Genomic DNA, 20,230 nt, shown 5'->3' with positions numbered 1-20,230 from the left:
ATCACGATTAAAACTTAACCGGCTATTGTGCAACCGGCACTGAGTATTAAATTCACATTCCTCCACTAAAGTTTGTTGTATCATAGACTTAGTGAACAAACAGGGTTGGATATGTGGTTCTATCTAATTTTCCATTGGTTTTTTAAAACATATATTTTTATCTAATTGTCATCTAAAGCCTGTATATATGGGAATATATACCATTATACAGGGTGATTCATAATTATGGTAAAATATTTTAATACGTGATAGTAGAGGTAAAAATGAGAAAAAAAGTTCCTATAAACATATATCCATAAACGCTTCATTAGCGAGCTATACAGGGTGAAAGATTTCGCCCGCAATTCAGTTCCTCTGGTGAAATACACTGATGCTGAATTGTTTGGGGACTAGTTTTTGATAAACTTATGCTGGATTAATATGGAAAAATATCTGAAAAATTGAATAAAACTAGTCTGGAAGCTGTAGTGTGAGTAGTTTTTGAGAAAAAAGTTGAAATATGCAAAAAATTTAAGTAGAAAAACACAGACGCATCTTCTACGTTTGATGCCCAATAACTTTCTTTAATGACCAGTAAACAAATAATTTTTTGCAATAAAAATTGTAGAGAATTCAATTCTGAAAAGAATGCTTTGTAAACTAAATTTGAATAAAAGTTGGATCAAAGGTATTCTATCCTACATAAAGGATCATATGTAGTACATTACACCACAAAAATTTGCTGTTTTATGAGGAAAGAACTAATAACTCATAAGTTGTAGCTGATTGCAAATAAAATATTCGGTTTTTATGAAAAGTTTTTTTATATGAAAGTAGCATATCTAAATGACATTAAAATTATACCAAAAGACTAGTAGATTATGCCATTAAGCCTGGGAGGAAGCTCGAACAGAAGTAGATGATCTCCTATGATTGCTGCCCAAATGTTTACTGAAAACTGATGTTGTGGAAGATTAGGATTGATGGCATGAGGATTCTCAGCTGCCCAAATATGTTAGTTGTGGACGTTAACGATAGCTGTTCTTGAAAAGTGTGCCTCGTCGGTAAATAAATCGGTTGTTAAAAAGTTTGGGTAAACAAGTTTTACTAAAAACCATCGGCAAATACCAGCACGGGGAATACAGTCTCGTGGCAATAGAGTATGAACTTTCTGGAGGTGGTATGTATGTAATTGTTGCTCTTTTAGTATCCTTCAAATAATAGATTGATTGACATTAAACTGCACTGACAATTCTCTCGTGTTCTTCTCGGAATGTTCATAAATTTCATTAAGAACTTGAAAGCTGTCTTGGCCGACTGCCTGTTGCTTTCACATGGATTTTATCTATTGTCTATGGATAAATTGTTTGATAATTAGCTGAAAAATTTAGGACCGGTTGAATTTTAATCGTGGTTAATTTCACGAGAACCAATCAGAGAAGTCTTCTCTGAAAAGACGGGTTCTCTGACTAGTTCTCGTGGAATTAATCACGATTAAAACTTAACCGGCTATTGTGCAACCGGCACTGAGTATTAAATTCACATTCTTCCACTAAAGTTTGTTGTATCATAGACTTAGTGAACAAACAGGGTTTGATATGTGGTTCTATCTAATTTTCCATTGGTTTTTCAATACATATATTTTTATCTTATTGTCATCTAAAGCCTGTATATATATATATGGGAATATATACCATTATATATGGTTGAAATCATAAAGCCTGTATGGGAATCATTCCCAACTTTAAGACTACAAAGTTTGCCGGAGTTCTGAGCCAGTAGAGTAGCCCTAGAAACTGTAATATCCATGATTTATGAAAAGGTTTGTGGAGTATAATTTTCCCGCGTGGTCTCAGTCAACTGGTGATTGGATTGACCCTAAAAAATGTATTTTACGGAAGCAAGCAAGCTCAGATGAAGAATCTGCTGTTCTCACCTCTGGATGATTCAGCCAGGGGTCCAGGAGGTGAAGCCCCCTGTCCAGATAAGGCGAGCGAAGCAAGCCTGCCAGCTAGTATACTATTACTATTATTATTTTTACATTTTGGTTGGATTGTGTTGTCATGTTGAGCTTTGTTTCATTGATGTGTTGATTCATGTATTCATTCATGAGTCAATCGTTGAATTTCTATCATATTATAAGAAAGAAAAAACCCTTACAATATGTATTTATGAGTGTGGAATAAATTTGAATTTGAATTTTTTTTTCTCTATCATGCTCTTGCCTCACATTCATGCTGACTCTAGACAGACAGACTGTTACTTCTTAACTCAGATGCTATTGCTCACATTCATGCTGTCTCTAGACGGACCAGCCACAAGGATACCACGTGAGGACGCGTGGGCGTTTTTCCCACCCTTTCCCAAGGTTTTCAGCTGTTGCGTTCCGAGCCCTTTCCAATCAGTTAACTCGCGACCGTAGAGCTGAACACAGCTGATATAGGCTGACGCGGATTTCGCAACGGGAAACTCGATTTTCGAGTTTCGGAAAACGCGCGAAAATCTCATCTTACGGTGCGAAAGCGGTGCGTAGGGTTAGCGGGAAAATAATATTGGCGTGAAATAAATGTTGTATTTTTGCGGGAAGAAAATTGGCGCGGAAATGTGATAATTTCACTGTGATACTGGAGTTTGATACTAGTAGATGAATGAATAGTTGATATTCTAATCTAACAGTTGTTGTAGGTTGTAAAGATAAATTATTATAATAAGGGTAAATTATTTTCGTAGGTTATGATAGAAGGTGATAGATGGATATCAATTCATCAGTATCAATTTCATCCATTCATTTATTCGTGTGATAGAATACAGATCACAAAGTTGATTTGAGAAGTGAGGAAAGCAGTAACAGTCCTAAACTGCAGCACACCTCAATTAATTTGTTCGATTATTTTCATAATTGTTCGATTATAATTGTTTAGATGATAATAAATACATTCCGGAAGATAAATTTGGTCACATTAGAAAATAGAAGAGGATAATAGAGGATCACATTAAAAATCAAGTGATTAAAATTAACAGTTCAAGTCCACTTTTCACACTAAATAGTTCATTCTCAGTCTAATACTGTACTAAAAAATCACGTATATATTAATATATTACACAATTATCAGTATGTACTGGTTCCATATAACTTGTTTCGATATAATGAATTGAATGTAGTGAATTGATTGCATCCTCAAACCCATTCCTTTTTTTGCTCTTTTTTCATTCCATTTACTGTTCTTGTTCCTCTCTGGAACTCCTATTTTCTTTCTAGTGTTACACTAACTATTTAATTATCAGTTCTCTAAAACTGTTATATTTGCATCACATTTTTGTCTATACAAAATGACTTATCCTACTCAGTGATAGACGTTATCATCCTTTTATCGAGATTATCATCATAAGTCAACCAAATATTCTAGATAGAAATAATTGCGGTTGAAGCACTGCTCAAATCAAATACCAGTAGCCTACTGTATTCACTGAAACTTGTGGTTTTCCGTTACATTTATCATTTTTTCTTCATAGAATTGTTCGAACATTTCTGTCACAGTATTGGTTCCGTTTTCATTAATATTGCTCCACAGCAAAGTTAGTGATTAGAATAATACACAGTTATTTCAAAATTGGTCATTCAAGTGAGTACAATATACATCTAGAGGTATACATCCCTACAGTTAATCATTCACTACACTAAAGGTATTCGACACTACATTATCTTACGCTAAAGGTTTATGACACTACATTCTCTTACACTATTCCAATTATAAACTATTTTTCAACTACACACTACTATTCTGATAATAAAATTGTCCATCAAATTCGAAAATTTAGAAGAAACATGGTTTCAATTTAAAAACACACATTCTGTGACTGAAGGTTCATGACACTACATTCTCCTACACTATTGCAATTACACACTATTTTTCAACTACACACTACTACTCTGATAAAAATGACTGATAATATTTTGACACTATTCTGGTAATAAAATTGTTGATCACATTTGAAAATTTGGAAGAAACATGCTTTCAATTTAAAAACACATATTCTGTGACTGAAGGTTCATGACACTACATTCTCCTACACTATTGCAATTACACACAACTATTCTGATAAAAATCACTGATAATATTTTGACACTATTCTGATAATAAAATTGTCCATCGCATTAGAAAATTTAGAAGAAAAATGCTTTTAATTTAAAAACATACATTCTGTGACTGAAGGTTCATGACACTACATTCTCCTACAGTATTGCAATTACACACTATTTTTCAACTTCACACTACTATTCTGATAAAAATGACTGATAATATTCTGACACTACTCTGACACTATTCTGATGATAAAATTGTTAATCACATTTGAAAATTAAGAACAAACATGCTTCCAATTTGAAAACGAATATTATTCTACTGTATTCTCATTGCAAAATCAATATTGAGAGTAAGTAGGCTCGATTAAAATATTCCTATTGTCAACAGTATTAACGTTTGAAGATTGACTTTGATACTCTATTCATAGAAATCAATATTGGATATTCCAAAAATGGGAAACTCGAGAAAACAACACTTCAACAAAGTTACAAGAGTACAATAATTGGATTGAGCAAGCTCTAATTGAGTTGAAGAAAGCAAAAGTGGTAGAAATCGATATATTGACTTCAGTTGTGTTTTTGGTTGGTAATTGAGTTATATTGTAGCCAGTTTAGTTCTGAAGTTGAGTAATAGAAGTTGTATTGGATCAGTGCAATTTGGAGTTGAGCACTTATTTGAAAACAACTGCTGACTCCTGATGCAAATCCCATGTGCTTCGCGACCAAGTGAGCTTAATACTGTTTACTTAGTGAGCTACGTTGCTTGTGTTGAGTGATAAGTTACAACAAAATGGATTAGAGGATACAGTTCAGAAGGATTACTCATGAAAATGGTGAGTAGGTTACATACCTGTCACTTATCATGTTGTTTATCTTTGGATATTATAACATTCATTGAGTTTCCATAACATATTTCAGTTTATATATTATCTTGTTGTATATCTGCAAATATTTTAACATTCATTCATTCACCATGATTTATTTCAATGATAAGAAGTGGAGGATAGATAAGTGGATAATCATAAAGAAAAAAAATTATATCTTCTAATGTAGCACCCATATATATGTTTTATCCACGGGATAATAATTGAGGATGAAAAGACCAGGAATATAATTATAAAAATATTGTTATGTTATATCATAGAAAAAAATAGCATAAGAAGATAAGAAGAATATCCCATGATATAGGTCATTCCTGTTCCAAATTTCAAATAGATTTTTGTTAACTCAAGCCGATTACTGTCGACTACTGTCTATTATTACTGTTTTTGCCGGCTGATAGTTTAAGAACTATAAGAGAACGGTATGAGAGACTGAAAGAGCAAGACTACTATACTCCGTACAAAATTACTTCTGACTTGGAGGGACATCCGCCGCGCGATGCACCGTTCTGAACCGGCCAGCATTGGTTGATGAGCAAAGGAAGACAGAACATAGAAAATATTATTTCAAACAACAACTAATCACCTAATGACTTACTAAACACTAACTAGTTAATAATACGCACAAAAAAAACAAACAAAACCTACTCTAGAACATGGTACGCCATAGTGGAGTAGGTCAATTTCCACACAGAAAAAACTAAACAACTAGGGGACACATTATAAGAATTTTTTGTTACTAACTATTGTATATAATTGTAATTTATCTAATATTTTGTGTAATATTGATATTGTTGTTTTAGGTTTTTGGGAAATAAACATTTATTATCTATTATTATTCTCTAATTTTCAATGAGTGTTCAGCTGCTCATGATACGCAAACGGATGTTTCCTCTCTAGAAGCGCTCAGTCGACTGATTCTAATCGACAAATTGGCAGCTGCGCTTCTTCCTATTCATCACTGTAATTGGCTGATCTCCCTCCATTTCTCTGCGCTGCATATTCCTTCCGTCTGTTGCAGTGTGCATTTGCCTTTAAGCTTACAAGAAATGCGTCTCAGTAAAAAATTCAGTGAATACATAAAAGTTGATTCAAGGGAATTCGTTAATCGTACAAGAAATTTTTTCTTCAATTAATCATCAAATAAATGTAATTCACCAAGTTTGAAATTCTAGATAAAATTTGGACAAATGCTCCTCACTCAACCAATGCTCAAACCTTGGAGTGAATCTTACAATATTTTTGAATCGGAAAGAAATATTATTTCTCTCTTACAGTAGCATTATCTACTGAGAGTGCTAGAGAGGATTGAAAAGTTCTTACTCCGCCTAAAAAAGAATTTTCCAATAGAGACATCTAGTAGCATTCTAGTAGCACTCCTTAATGAATATCATAAGATTTCTGATAGCATATCATCATATTAACTTCTAGTAGCAAATGCCTAGTATCCGATCAAAGGAATGAATCGATTGAACCACAAAGAACAAAATATTAGTGAGTGCGGAAAGAAACTTTTGGTCTAGCTTGGTTTACGTATTAAAAATTCAAGACCAATAATGGTTCAGAAGACATCGCTGAGGAAATAGAGTGAGATCCACTAAAGACTTTCAGCATTGGTTGATTGGGAAACATAGATATTATTAATAATTAAGAATGCCTATAGTTTGGAATGATTTATGACTATAATGGATAAGTAAGAAACAATAGTAAAACTGACCCATAGTAAACTATAGGAGAATAATATCTTACGTCACAAGGACGGGAAGGGGCCTTCTGCAGGTGAGAATGATGTTTCTAGTCGAGGCGTCAGCCGAGACTGGAGTTTCATTCGAGCACTGCAAAAGACATTCACGTCCTAGTAACGTACACTATTTTTTGTCATAATAATCTAAAGAAGAAAATTGAGGAATAGAAAACATTACCTACTTGTGCTGAACTCACTACATGCATTCTATAAATATAACCTAGTTCACAAATTCCAAATCAGAAATTTAACAAAACTTCCACCAGGAGCGCGGAAGGTGGTTTTTTGTAGCAGTTTTGCTACAAACTGCTACAAAAGTTCGACTGTGGAGAAAACATAAATGGTTTCGTTACAGTGGAATATGCTGTGATGAGAATCATATGTTTATTTGCTCTGCAAACAGCTGTTTATCGGCTTGATTTTATGCATGGAAAAGAGTTGTGATTGAATGACTATGACAAAATACTCTTGTCTCATCAAAGACTCTCTTTGTTACTAATTATTATTAATGACGTCTTCTCAATTATTATAATTGTACTGTCTAATAGTCCAACCGCCTAATAAGACTTATTTTTGATGTAATGGATTTCTCCTCTCTTCAAGTGAATGAATATTTCTGAAAAACTTATTGATTTATATACCTATTACCTATCACCAACACTAACACAGCCCAAGAATGATTATTATTTGTTAGGATCAATAGTAATCTTTCCCTAAAAATAAGTCATAAATCAGAGTAAGAGACAGTGAAAGAAGGTGGGGAGATATTTTTGGAGCCATTAGTTAGTCTGTGATCAATTCACTTGATAGCCCAGTCCAACAAAGCAAATTTAACGTTCATGGTATTTTTAAGAGAAACCAACAATAAGTATTATCCTGTAAATAGTTCAATGATGAGAGGAACAGTAACAGTTGGACCAATATAAGAACATAAACTATTTTTCTCGGACATTTTATTATTTATCAAAATTTGGGAACAGAATAGTTTTGGGCTATGCCTGTTGTTCTATCCCGCTCATAATTCATTCATATGATTTCTAACTATATCAACAAATAAATAAATGAATATTCAATAAATTTTCGAATGAGCTCTGTTGAGGAATAATCCATTTCAGATAAGCTCTGTCATCTTAATATTTCATATTTATTCATATACAAATACAAACCAGGTGAAACAACAGGCATTTGCCCAAAAACTGCTCTAAACCTTAATTTGGAATACACAGTCCAATATCCAATCAATTCTCAGATAAAGAATAACTAATGAATCAGAGTATCAGTCAAATAAATTGGACAAGTACTCTAGCAATATTTAGTTAAGGTCTGTTGAAAAAAAATGAGCTTGCTCCATATAAGAGGAACAAAGAGAAAATATATTTCATTTCAATATTCAATCAAATCTCAGATGAACTCTGTCGGAAAATAATCAATGAACCAAAGAACTAGTGAAAATAGTGAGCCAATATATAATATTCGAACTATAATTCATGAATGAGCTCTGTAAAAATGATTGAAATCAGAGAAACAGTGAGTACAAATTCTATTTCAATATCCAATCATATCTCAGTTGAACTTTGTTGAAAAATAATCAATGAACCAGACCATTAGTGGAAATAAGGTGAACCACTATGACTATATCATAGCCACCTCTAATACAAGGTCCCGGCCTACGATATTGCAACGTCGCAGTTTAGGCCTAGAATATAATACATGATTGGTGAAAAAGATTTAAAAAATACCAGCTGATGATTTCCACCAATCTTGTATTAGATTCTAGGCCTACGCTGCGACGTTGCAATATCGTATTGCCTTGTATTAGAGGTGGCTATGACTATATTCAAGCAATAATTCATGAATGAACTTGAAATCAGCGAAACGGTGAATACAAATTCTATTTCAATATTCAATCATATATCAGATGAACTGCGCAAAAAATAATTAATGAATCAGATCATTAGTGGAAATAAGGTGAACCACTATGATTATATTCAATGAATAATTCATGAATGAGCTTGAAGTCAGAGAAACGGTGAGTACAAATTCCATTTCAATATTCAATCATATCTCAGTTGAACTTTGTTGAAAAATAATCAATGAACCAGACCATTAGTGGAAATAAGGTGAACCACTATGATTATATTCAATGAATAATTCATGAATGAGCTTGAAAGCAGAGAAAACAGTGAGTACAAATTCTATTTCAATATTCAATCATATCTCAGATGAACTGTGTAAAAAAATAATCAATGAACCAGACTGTGGACCATTAGTGGAAATAAGGTGAACCACTATGATTATATATTCAAAGAATAATTTATGAATGAGCTCTGTCAAAAATAATACGAATCAGAGGAATAGTGAGAACAAATTATATTTCAATATTCAATCAATTCTCAGTTGAACTCTATCAGAAGACAATCAATGAACCAGAAAATGTACCTGTGAATATAAGGTGAACCACTATTTTCGAAATTCTCAGATGAGCACGTTGATGAAGCCAGCTGAAAACCAGTTGACCGACCGAATTTCCAATATTTGGCCGTCAAACTTCATTAAGGGCCGCCATGTTGTGTCAAAGCTGGTCGCCTCTTTGAGCCATCACCCACCGACGACCTTTGACAGGCCAACAAACCAGAAAACAAATTATGTGCCACCAGGCCGATAGTTTTGGCCTACTGATTCAATCTCCATGCAACCGACTGACCAATGGTGACCACTTCAAAAGAGGTGCACTATATGGCCTCACAACACTGGGATGTGCCTCATCGAACACTATGTACAATATATTTATACAATCTATACAATCAATATATGTATGGATTTATATAACCTACATACATAAAATGAATGAGGTCCACGTCATAATAAGCAATGGTATTGCTATCCTTGTCTATCATTCAACAAATCGGATATCTCTTTCTCGCTTTTGTTCTGTTTGCCAGATCGTCTTTTAACAATGTACAATAAACAATTAATTAACAAAATATTTCATCTCAATAATTGAAATTCATTATGAAATTATTGAAAAAAAAATTTCCTGCTTAATAAAATATAATTGATTATTTTATACGAGAATGAACAGTTAATATTACATCAATAAACCTGCATCAGCTACCGTCCATAGAATTGGCATTGACAAGACAGAGGATCGGCAAAGTTGTTTTTCTATCTTTCCTCACTGCCTATCTTTCTTAACGTGGACTTCGCTATAGGTCACAAAACTTTGGGAGGGGTCTTCCTCATGGAACACAATGAAAATTTGGAATCTATAAAAATGTATCATGAACTTACTACTAAATGAACTTTACACAATCTATAAATATATAGATAGATCACAACATTACTACTAAATGAACTTTACACAATCTATAAATATATAGATAGATCACAACATTTTAGGAGGATTGTTTCTCATGAAACTCTGAGAAAATTATGTATAAGAAAATATAATAATATTAATATAATCATATTAACTATGTGAAATGAATATATATTATTATGAACTATAATTATACTCTAGGTTGCAGCTCTGCAGATGTACTGTATTATAGAGATGGTTGTGATATATGGGACATATAGTGAGGTCCACGTTGAGAAACTCCACTGACAGTGGAGAAAGATAGTAAAACAGTGTTGCCGATTCTCTGCCTTGCCACTGCTTTTTATAGATGATTGCTGATGACATTAGGTAGAGTGGAAAGTGAATCCTCTTTACCAGCTTACCAACGCCTTCTATATTAGATATAATATAAATGAACTGTAGATTTTGTAAATAATGTTCAATTACATCCTGAATTGGGTTTATTCGAGCAGAAAACATATTTTTCTAGGAGAAGATAATAAATTTATATGATTGATCACTTTCCCAAATTTCTCGACTTGTTTGTTTGCCTTTTGAATTTATTTATATATAATTTCACAATTGTTTATATATAATTTCTTTCATTTAATATGACATATTGAGGGCCGGTTTCCGAGCTCGGGGTTTAGGTAAGTTCTAGACTTTAAACAGCTGGAGTCAGATAATTGGCTTTCCGAAACGGGGCGTAGTCGCAGTAAATAGTTGCAGCAAAATGAATCTTTATTTTCTCATTTCTATAATTGGAAAAGTTTTTCTTCAACGAAATGAAACATCCCTAAATAATTCAAAATAGCTAAAACAATGCACCATTCTCTTTATTTTATTTTGTGTTCATTTTTATAGTTTTTCGAAATTTGATTTAAACGTGATTTTGACTATGACTACGACTACGTCCCGTTTCGGAAAGCCAATTATCTGACTCCAGCTGTTTGAAGTCTAGAACTGGGATAAATCTCGATCTCGGAAACCGCCCCTTGATTCTCATTGACTTGAATCATCTCAAAATTGCATTTTAAAGTAAATCAAAGAATTCGAGTCTCTAAAAATACCATTTATTGCAATTGAGTGAGCAACTGATTCATCTGTAAGTAGGCTACTGCAATCCATTCTCCTACAAATCTCCATCTCTTTTTCTCTTTCACTCTTCCAATCCCCTCCTCACTCCTTTCCATTCAAGACGAATAAATAGACCATACATCATTCGATCCGATAAAACTGTCTGACACGTTAATCCTATCATGTAGTAGAAAGCCGTGCCATGTATATCTGTTTACATTCTCGATTCCATATAACTGTATGATATGCTTTGACAAATAGATACCTATATATTTGAGGTTTTGAACAATCGCGTATAATATTTTACCGACTTTCAAAAGCCTCACCATGTATATCTGTAGATATGTTGAGACTTATATATGTTTAAAACATATTTGGGATCATATATGTATCTATAGTTTAGGTTATAGACAACCGTATAGTATTTCACCAATGTTTCCAGGCGAGTGGGAGATCATGTGCGTTGAGAAGTGGATGATTGAGCAGTGTTCTCTCGTCGTCCTCGTCTTCTTCTTCTTCTTCTTCTTCTTCTTCTTCTTCTTCTTCTTCTTCTTCTTCTTCTTCTCTCTTCTTCTTCTTCTTCTTCTTCTTCTTCTTCTCTTCTCTTCTTCTTCTTCTTTTTCTTATTTTAGTCATATTCTTGCGGATAGTTTACCTTGTAAGGCGATTCTGTTGCAGCCTGGCTATAGTTGTATAAACAACATTGCTTCCCATTTATTCTATGTCAGTAAGGAAAAGGCTGAGAAAACGGTTTGTCTTCGATCAGAGATCAGAGTATGAATAATTTGACATATTCTATTGCTTTCATTCAAGGTCAAATGAGAAAAGGAAGTTATGTTGACTCATTTGAGCTCCAGTGCAGCTAATGTTAATGAATGCTTCTGAAGCAATTTTATAAAACTAAAATGAAATTATAATCATATTATTATAACAATTCACAACCATAATAATCAATGGAAGGATATAGATTAGATATATGTCACGGTTAACAGATATGCGCTGTGATGAATTTTTTAAATAGACCTCATGAAGAGAGGAAAATTGTGATTACCTTTTAAAATGAAAGAATTTGCTAAAGGAACGGTTAGCGACCGAGCGATAAAGCTTCCTTATCAGTAACTGTACATTAGATAAGAGTACCGTTCTGTACTGAATATTTTTTAGAAAAATTATTTAATAAAATTATAATTATTCTGCAAATAAAGCACGAGCCATTTATGAACTGCTCATTGAATTTTGAGGTTACACTTTGTTTACTACCGATCAGATGTTTTAAAGCAGCCCAAACACAGCTGATTGATTCAACAATTTTAAAATGTCATGCCAGATTCATGCAAGCTATAATTTTATTTCTAAAAAAGTAAAAACTATCAATAAAGGACCAAGAATTTCGAAAAAAAATTAAATGTATGTATTATTGTTGAAATTATTTATTACTTAAGAAATTATATTATAAATGTCAAGTATTTGTAACTAACTAGGTCATAGCATGAACATTATTATTGATAAAAACGGCAGAAATTAATTTAACAGCCTCAAACATAATAAAAATGGTATAGATAATATAATTTATTACTATTACTTCAACGAACCACATGGTGATTAAATCTCTTTGGCAAGCCTAAGCCAATCATAGTGCATAGAAATAGCACCAAAAGGTGATCGTTGAAAGCAACACATGTAATCTACTATCAGACAACAAACCTGCCTTATCATATACGCTAGCACATGTACATTGTATGAGAGGAACTATGTCTAGAAGATTAAGCAGTTTTAAGAATTATATAAATTGAGTTATTATTGTAATTAAAGGAATTATATTCTATTGCTTGCCACTGACGTCATGTCTACGTCACAATCGTTCTACCAATGGCAAATTTTTATGCAAATTTATTACACCGAGATTCTCAGAAAAAGGTTCTAGCCAAGAAGCTTAGAAGAAGACGTTCACTTCCCTTTGAAATCCTCACCGTTCAGACCTCGTTAAAGTTACCAAGACCTATTTGTAAGATTTTTCGATTGTCGTTTATATGTTTTATTTGTGAGCCAATTATTTTAGGCTAATCTATTTGTTATTTGTAAATCTATTTTCATCAATCGATAAATTAAAAGTTTAAAGTTAAATTATCCCTTAATAAAATTGGTGAAGGAAATATTTAAATTAAAATTCCCCACGTGCTGAGACCGAAACCTGGATTGCTGCCGACCAAACGATTTTGATCTAAAGAAGAAAACCACGACCCCAAGAATTTCACGTGAGTTATAAGTTTAAGGGGCCCCAATCTACGCTTCGAAAATATTTCAGTGCAGAAAAATAAAAAATTTTCTTCGTTAAATTTTTGGCACGCCGACAAGCGCTTTGTAGTTATTAAGAGCCTAGAATTTATTCTAAGAATTTATAAGAGCTTGTAGTTGATTGACTATCCTCCGCTGCCAGAACCACGACCCCGAGTAAACTTTATTAAATATTTTATAATTTATTTCACCATTTTTTCCCAACTGTTAAATTTTATCATTGTAAAATTCTGTTGAATCATGCATGGTGTCATGCAAGCACAAGAAAATTTTTAACTCTTTTGTTAATGCTAAATATTATCACCTGTGAATCAAATTCTGAATCTGCACTGTATGATCAAATATTTTATTATATTATTTCAATTTTGTTAATTCGTTTTCTGAGTTCGATTATTTCTTAAGCCTGTCAATTATTGTGTCTGATACGTTCTATATCATCAAGAACCGATCGAATACGATCATTGCAATAATTGAATTAAGCTGGATATTGGAACAGGTCTAAGTGGATGTAGTGAGTGGGGTCAGATCGAGACATTTGTTCTTTGTCCTTACCTGCTCATATATCAGCTTTTATCTGTTACCAACCTCGACTTAGGAGCGAATACATCAACAGTACAGCAGATGCAGCCAGAGATCATATAATTTCCTACAATAGAGCTTAAAACCCGACAAGACTCTGTTCTCGAAATATATTCTGAACGATATTCGGTCCAAATACCATATTTTAATCCTTCAGAACTTATTAGAGACGCAGTCCCGTAAATTATCTACATCGGGATTTTTGCTCGACCTGTATGATTTTGTATGCATTCTTCACAGGTATTAATTTTAAGGTATCCGTATTCAGTGTTTAGCGTCCGCTACACTATTTATAAAAACTTCATCACCATACAATCTGTCATAAGAAGAATCAAGGGTGAGCGAGCGTTTAGGCCTCCTGCGATTCCGACAATTGTATTGAATCTTGTAGTGAGTCAATCCGTCTGGTGTACACTCAGCGTCCACGCACGCAGTTACAAAATTTATAACCTCTACACCGTTGAATTAGTACAAGATTCACTCTACATATGTGAAACCGTTAAAAATACCGCTTTACAGCACCTATCAATCAATCATGTATTAGTCCTTCAGAACAATATGCATGTATGTCTATAATTGGGCTGCCTAGGATGAAAGTGGTCTAAGTAACTTCAACAAGCTTTTGAGTAATTGACATTTTATCAAAACAAGATGTTAGAAAATCCTGATCAGTTTCATTGTATTCTACTATTGACTTGCACCACTATCACACTAAATAGAGGATCTAAGAATGAACCTAGTAAAGAACCTAGTGGTGCACATTTTTTATTTGAACCACTTTCATTCAAAGCAGCTCAATTATTATATAAATGCAATTGACAATTAACAAAATGAGTGAAATAGTATTAATATTTAATATAGAAGGTCCCTGAAAAGATTAAAACCTAGCAAGCTAGGTGTGAGTTCTAATCCAAAATCTTTGATACAACAAATATTTGAAAAAGTCTTGTAACTCAAGACTCGAAAATTGCTTCAAGTTATACCGTGATAGATACAACTTTCCATTGATTTAAATGGTATTTTGCAACGCATGCCATGATTATTGAGTGCATATTATGACGCAAGGACATCAGCCAATAAAAGCGCTTCGTGGGCGGGGCTTGTATCCTATTTATCACGGAAGTGTAGCCTACTAGCACGTGATTGGTCGTTGTAGTAGAGCTCCTATCAATGGGATTGTAGAGGGGCTTCGAGTTCCCCTACAGTAGCCTACAGTAGGAATCTACATGAGATATCACATAAAAGTTGAATAAACTGGTGTATAAAAAATAAATGTTTTATAAGTAATAAGAAATGAGTTTTTGGTACTAGTAGTTCTATCCAATATGGAATATAATTCCTGCATCAATTTTCCATAAACGAAAATAAAATTGAATCAATTCATTCATTTTTGATTAAGTTTGTAGAGTATTGATGTTGTGGAACTATTATTGTATTTAAAATAGAAATTTTTCCCTTTGAAATTGATGAAATAGTAAAAGAAGAATACAAATTGTAATGAAATTTATTAATTTTAAAGGGTACTATATTTCTATTTTATAAACACAAGAAAGTAGCAATGAATTCATACATTTAAAAATATATTCTTGTATATTTTGTCCACAAGTCTTTGAACTTCAATTCCAGTCACACCAACGTCATACATGACTCCAGTGCCATAAATTAACAAAACTACATCAATTTAGAGTTTTCGAATCAAAATACAATCACATCGACCCTCTCGAGTATAAAACCCTATCATTTTCTAATACTTTTGTAGGCCAATTTGACTGTAGGTCAATCAGACAACAATCTATGAATGAATGTCGAAGCTTTCTTTCTATAAATATATCGAAATTATATAAAATATTTTTCATGTAAATCTCGGAAGTTTTCAATAAATATTATAGTGAAATTTGACAATATCTTTGTTTTCTCAATTAATCTCGAAACTGTGACTTATTACAAAAGACGCCATAATATAAAAAAAACTCTTCAAAGTCTGAGGGTTGAAATCACAAAATAGAATTTCATCACCGCTCTTGACACAGAATAACTCCGGACTAAAAATCAAGTCATGAATAGAATCCGTTGTTCGAGTTTCTGGAAATCAATTGTATTATTGTCAGACTCCGTACCTGATTTTTTTATATCATTAGGCAACTTTGAATCCTTGCATTGTTTCGTTTAAGCTGGCGTCTCTTTTCATTAAACATCTCAAGGAGCTTTGCTTCTTTCAGCACAGCTAAGGTTTCCCAGGAAGAGTTTCCACAAATGCCATTGTCAAGTGGATAAAGAAAGCATTACACAACAAAAGTTTCGCCAACTTTGTCTAATGGAGGCGAAGCTCCGATGCCTTATTGATTGTTGAGACCTGGTTTCTGCGATTCTATTGTGGGATTCTGTTTAAAATGTCAGCTTTGTTTGGATGTCGAGCATTGATGTCATTTTTGAGAAATACTGACAGTGATAATGGATACCTTTCTTTGATTCTTGATTCTAGAGTTAGATTCCATTAAATCAATCTATAATTTCATTCAATTCAACACAATATACATAGAAGAATTCGAAATACAAATATCACGTTAAAAAAATACAATATCGGGGCACCGAGCTTCACTCGTTATTTAATCATAAACTATTGATAAACAGAGCAAAATTCTTCAAAACGATTGAGGAAGGACTAACAGGAACAACGCAAAACTGTTTCTTCCCCGAATTTTGATTTATAGTCTATAAATAGTCCAGAAAGTAGGTTATGTTCGATACACTTGAATTCAGGTTTGCATTCAAGAAAAAAAAAAGTTCCAATTTAGATAATTTACAAACCAAATTGAATAACAAAAATAACACTCACTAATCACTTAAAATTGTCAAATAATGAATAACTTTGAAAATTATGATATACTATAGTTTTGAATGATTATCATGTCATGTCAAGAAATCAGATTATTTTGTCAAGTCGATTAAAATTTCTCGCTGATTGATTACACAGCTGGAAATAATTCTGTCCCTCTCCTACACACGCATCTTCTGTTTCGACAGACGACGAAATTATCATCTGTTTTTCCAAGGATGAATGATTGTTATCCTTTTGATGTCCTTCAGCGAGTTTTATCAGGGATGAGACCTAGTGCAATCGAATTTTCATATCATAAACCTACTATGTTCCAAATTTCGTGAAAATCGTTAAGGCAATTTTCGAGATCCATTGAACATAAAAAAGCAGATAACCAACAATGGTTCCCCATGTGATAGGCAAGATAGAGGGTATAAAACGCAGGGAATGAAGGGTGAAGAGGAGCGGAAAAAAGAATGAACCATTTACTTTAACAGCATTTCTTATGAATAACATCCATGATTCACATTGGAAATAATGTTGACATGGAACTATGAAATTTTCTTGGATTCTATAGTGAAGTTCTCTTGAAGCTTCCAGCATTAAATATAAATGAATAATATCAATGTTTCGAATTAAACCAATGGTGATAATGGATAATTAAACCAATTGATAATTTTCTGGGATTCTATAGTGAAATTCTCTGGAAGCTTCAAGCAATGAATACAACATCCATGCTTCAAATTGAACCAATGTTGACAATGAAACTATGGAAGTGGATGATTTTCTTGGATTCTATAGTGAAATTCTCTCAAAGCTTCAAGCATTAAATATGAATAACATCAATGCTCCACATTTTAACCAATGGTGACAGAGCTCAGTTAATAATGTTGTATGAATATATTCTTAGATCGTTAGCATTGGTTGAATGTAAGTTATCAATGTTATTCATAACGACTACTGATTATTCCATGATAATAATCCCTTTAAAATGCCAACATTTCTCATAGGTAACAAGGATGTGTAACATTGTATCAAAGCTGACAGTTGTTAGTAAATCTTATTATAGGGAATTATTCTAATCATCTAGTAAGGATTTTCAGAGTTGTTCTGCCTTAGAGAGTGAGAGAGAAAGAGATGGAGAGAGCTCATCAATGTTTCAAGACAAAGGTTTTCCTCAATCTCCAGTTTTGGTTACGATAAAGCCTCGATATTCTAAGAATTTAGCTCTTCTACCGATTCACAACCATTTCCCAGATCTTCTTCTCTGCAGTATCCTTGTAAGAACCAATAGTTGAATACACTTTCAGAAAATAGAATATATATTTATGTTTGTTGAATGACGATTAATAGCAAGAAAACAGACTCGTACGATCTTAATTCAACGATCCCCCCCCCCTCCCCAAGCTATTCCCAGATCTTCTTCTGTGCAGTATCATTGAAAAAACAAGAGTTAAAACACTTTCAGGAAATGAGGAACATGAATTTATATCGTTGAATGACGAAATGAAGAAGTAGCAGATTGAGAGAGAGAAGATACATGGATTAAGAGTGGAGATTAAAGATAGAAGTGAGTAGAATGAGGTAGTGAAGAAGAGTAAACCAATCAGGCTGAAACCAATATTGGTTCTATTACTGTGGGGATTAAATTATGGGACTGGGAATGAAGAGAATGGGAAGAGGAGTTAGGATAGAAAATCTTGTTAGAAAAGACAAAAGAGTAAAAATAGACAGAAGAGTGAAAAAGTCAGAAGAGTAAAAATAGACAAAAGTGTCAGGATAGACAAAAGATTTAGAATAAAGAAAAGATTTAGAATAAAGAAAAGATTCAAAATGAAGAAAAGATTCACAATAAAGAAAAGATTCAAACTAAAAAAATGCAGAACAGTCAAATAAGATAGAATAGACTAGAGGGTTAGAAGAGAAGAAAAGGAGTCCACCTGGAGATAAACGACAGACAGAAGATTGGCTTAGAGAAAAGAGAACTAAAGATTGAGTTGAGAGAGTGAAAACAGGAAAATTGACAAAAAAGGAGTAGTAAACAATAAGAGAAAAGCAGAACAGACAAATAAGTCAGAATAGACTAGAGTGTCAAAAAAGTCAACATACAGAGGAAAGAGAGACAGAAGATGAGTTTCGAGAGGAAAGAGAAATAAAGATTTGTTGGAGTGAGCGAAAATGAGAAAATGAACAAAAGATACAGAAGAGCTGAGAAGAAGGTAGGAAAGAGAGAGAAAATCGACAGTAGAGAAGTTTAATGAGAGAGAGCAAGAGAAAGTGAAATGTACAAAAAAGGAGTGAAGATGAGAGAGAAAACAGAAAGGAGAAACGTTTTAAGAGAAGAGGAATCGAAAGAGAGTTGCGTTCTGTTGGGAGTGTTCGATTTTTAAAGGTGGTTCTCACTGAAAGTTATTTCACAGAAAACAATAGATGAGTTGCATTCAGCTCGCTTTCATTTCCTAACAGGCTGCTCCCTGTGAGGAAACAGAGGGAATAAGGCCTTCTCCCTGTGAGGGGCAAGAGAGAGAGGGAATCGATTTCTCACTGACACGATACTGAGACTTATTCCTTCCTCGTATCACTCACAAGACCTAAATAGTTCGCTTGCCGCGTTCGCTGCATGTCTAAATTTGTATCTCCATTCTTGATTCCAAAATGGTAACATGGAGTGAGAATGAAAATTGTATTCTTTAAATAAAATGTTTCTTATTGAGCTCCTTACAAAAATAATGTATTGCATTCGGTTTCTTTGGAATAATTTACTTGCCACGTTCGCGAGATGTCTAAATTTGTATCTCCATTCTGGAGTCCAAAGAGGTAGAATGAGAGAAAAATGAATTGTATTCAGTGTCTTTCAAATAGATGACTTGCCAAATTCGCAAGATGTCTAAATTTGGTTCCTCTATTCTTGCATTCGCGAAATGAATGTCTAAATTCATATCTGCATTTTTGAATACAAAATGGTAACATGGAGTGAAAATGAATTCAGTGTTTGAATTGTATTCAGTGTTTTTTAAATGGAATGTTTTGTATGAGCTCCTTACAAAAAAATGTATTGTATCCGGTTTCTTTTAAATAGATTGCTTGCCAAATTCGCGAGATTTCTAAATTTGTATCTCCATTCTAGAGGTCGAAATGGTGGTAAAATGAGTTGGATTCAGTGTCTTTCAAATAGTTTGCTTGCCAGATTCGCAAGATGTCTGAATTCGTTTCTCTATATTCCAACTCACAATGGCTACATGGAAGAAGAAGAAATTTCATTTAGATTCTCCCAGATATATTGTTTTGTATTTTGTTCATTCTTGTAGAATGTATTATATTCAGTGTCTTTCAAATAGTTTATTCGCCAAATTCGCAAAATGTCTGAATTTGTTTCTCTGTTCTTGAGTTCAAAATGGTAACATAAAAGAAGGATGTATTGTATTCAGGGTCT

This window comes from Nilaparvata lugens, chromosome 13 (genome assembly GCF_014356525.2).
Source record: "Nilaparvata lugens isolate BPH chromosome 13, ASM1435652v1, whole genome shotgun sequence".
NCBI classification, from domain to species: Eukaryota; Metazoa; Arthropoda; class Insecta; order Hemiptera; family Delphacidae; genus Nilaparvata; species Nilaparvata lugens.
This window is presented reverse-complemented; position numbering follows the sequence as displayed.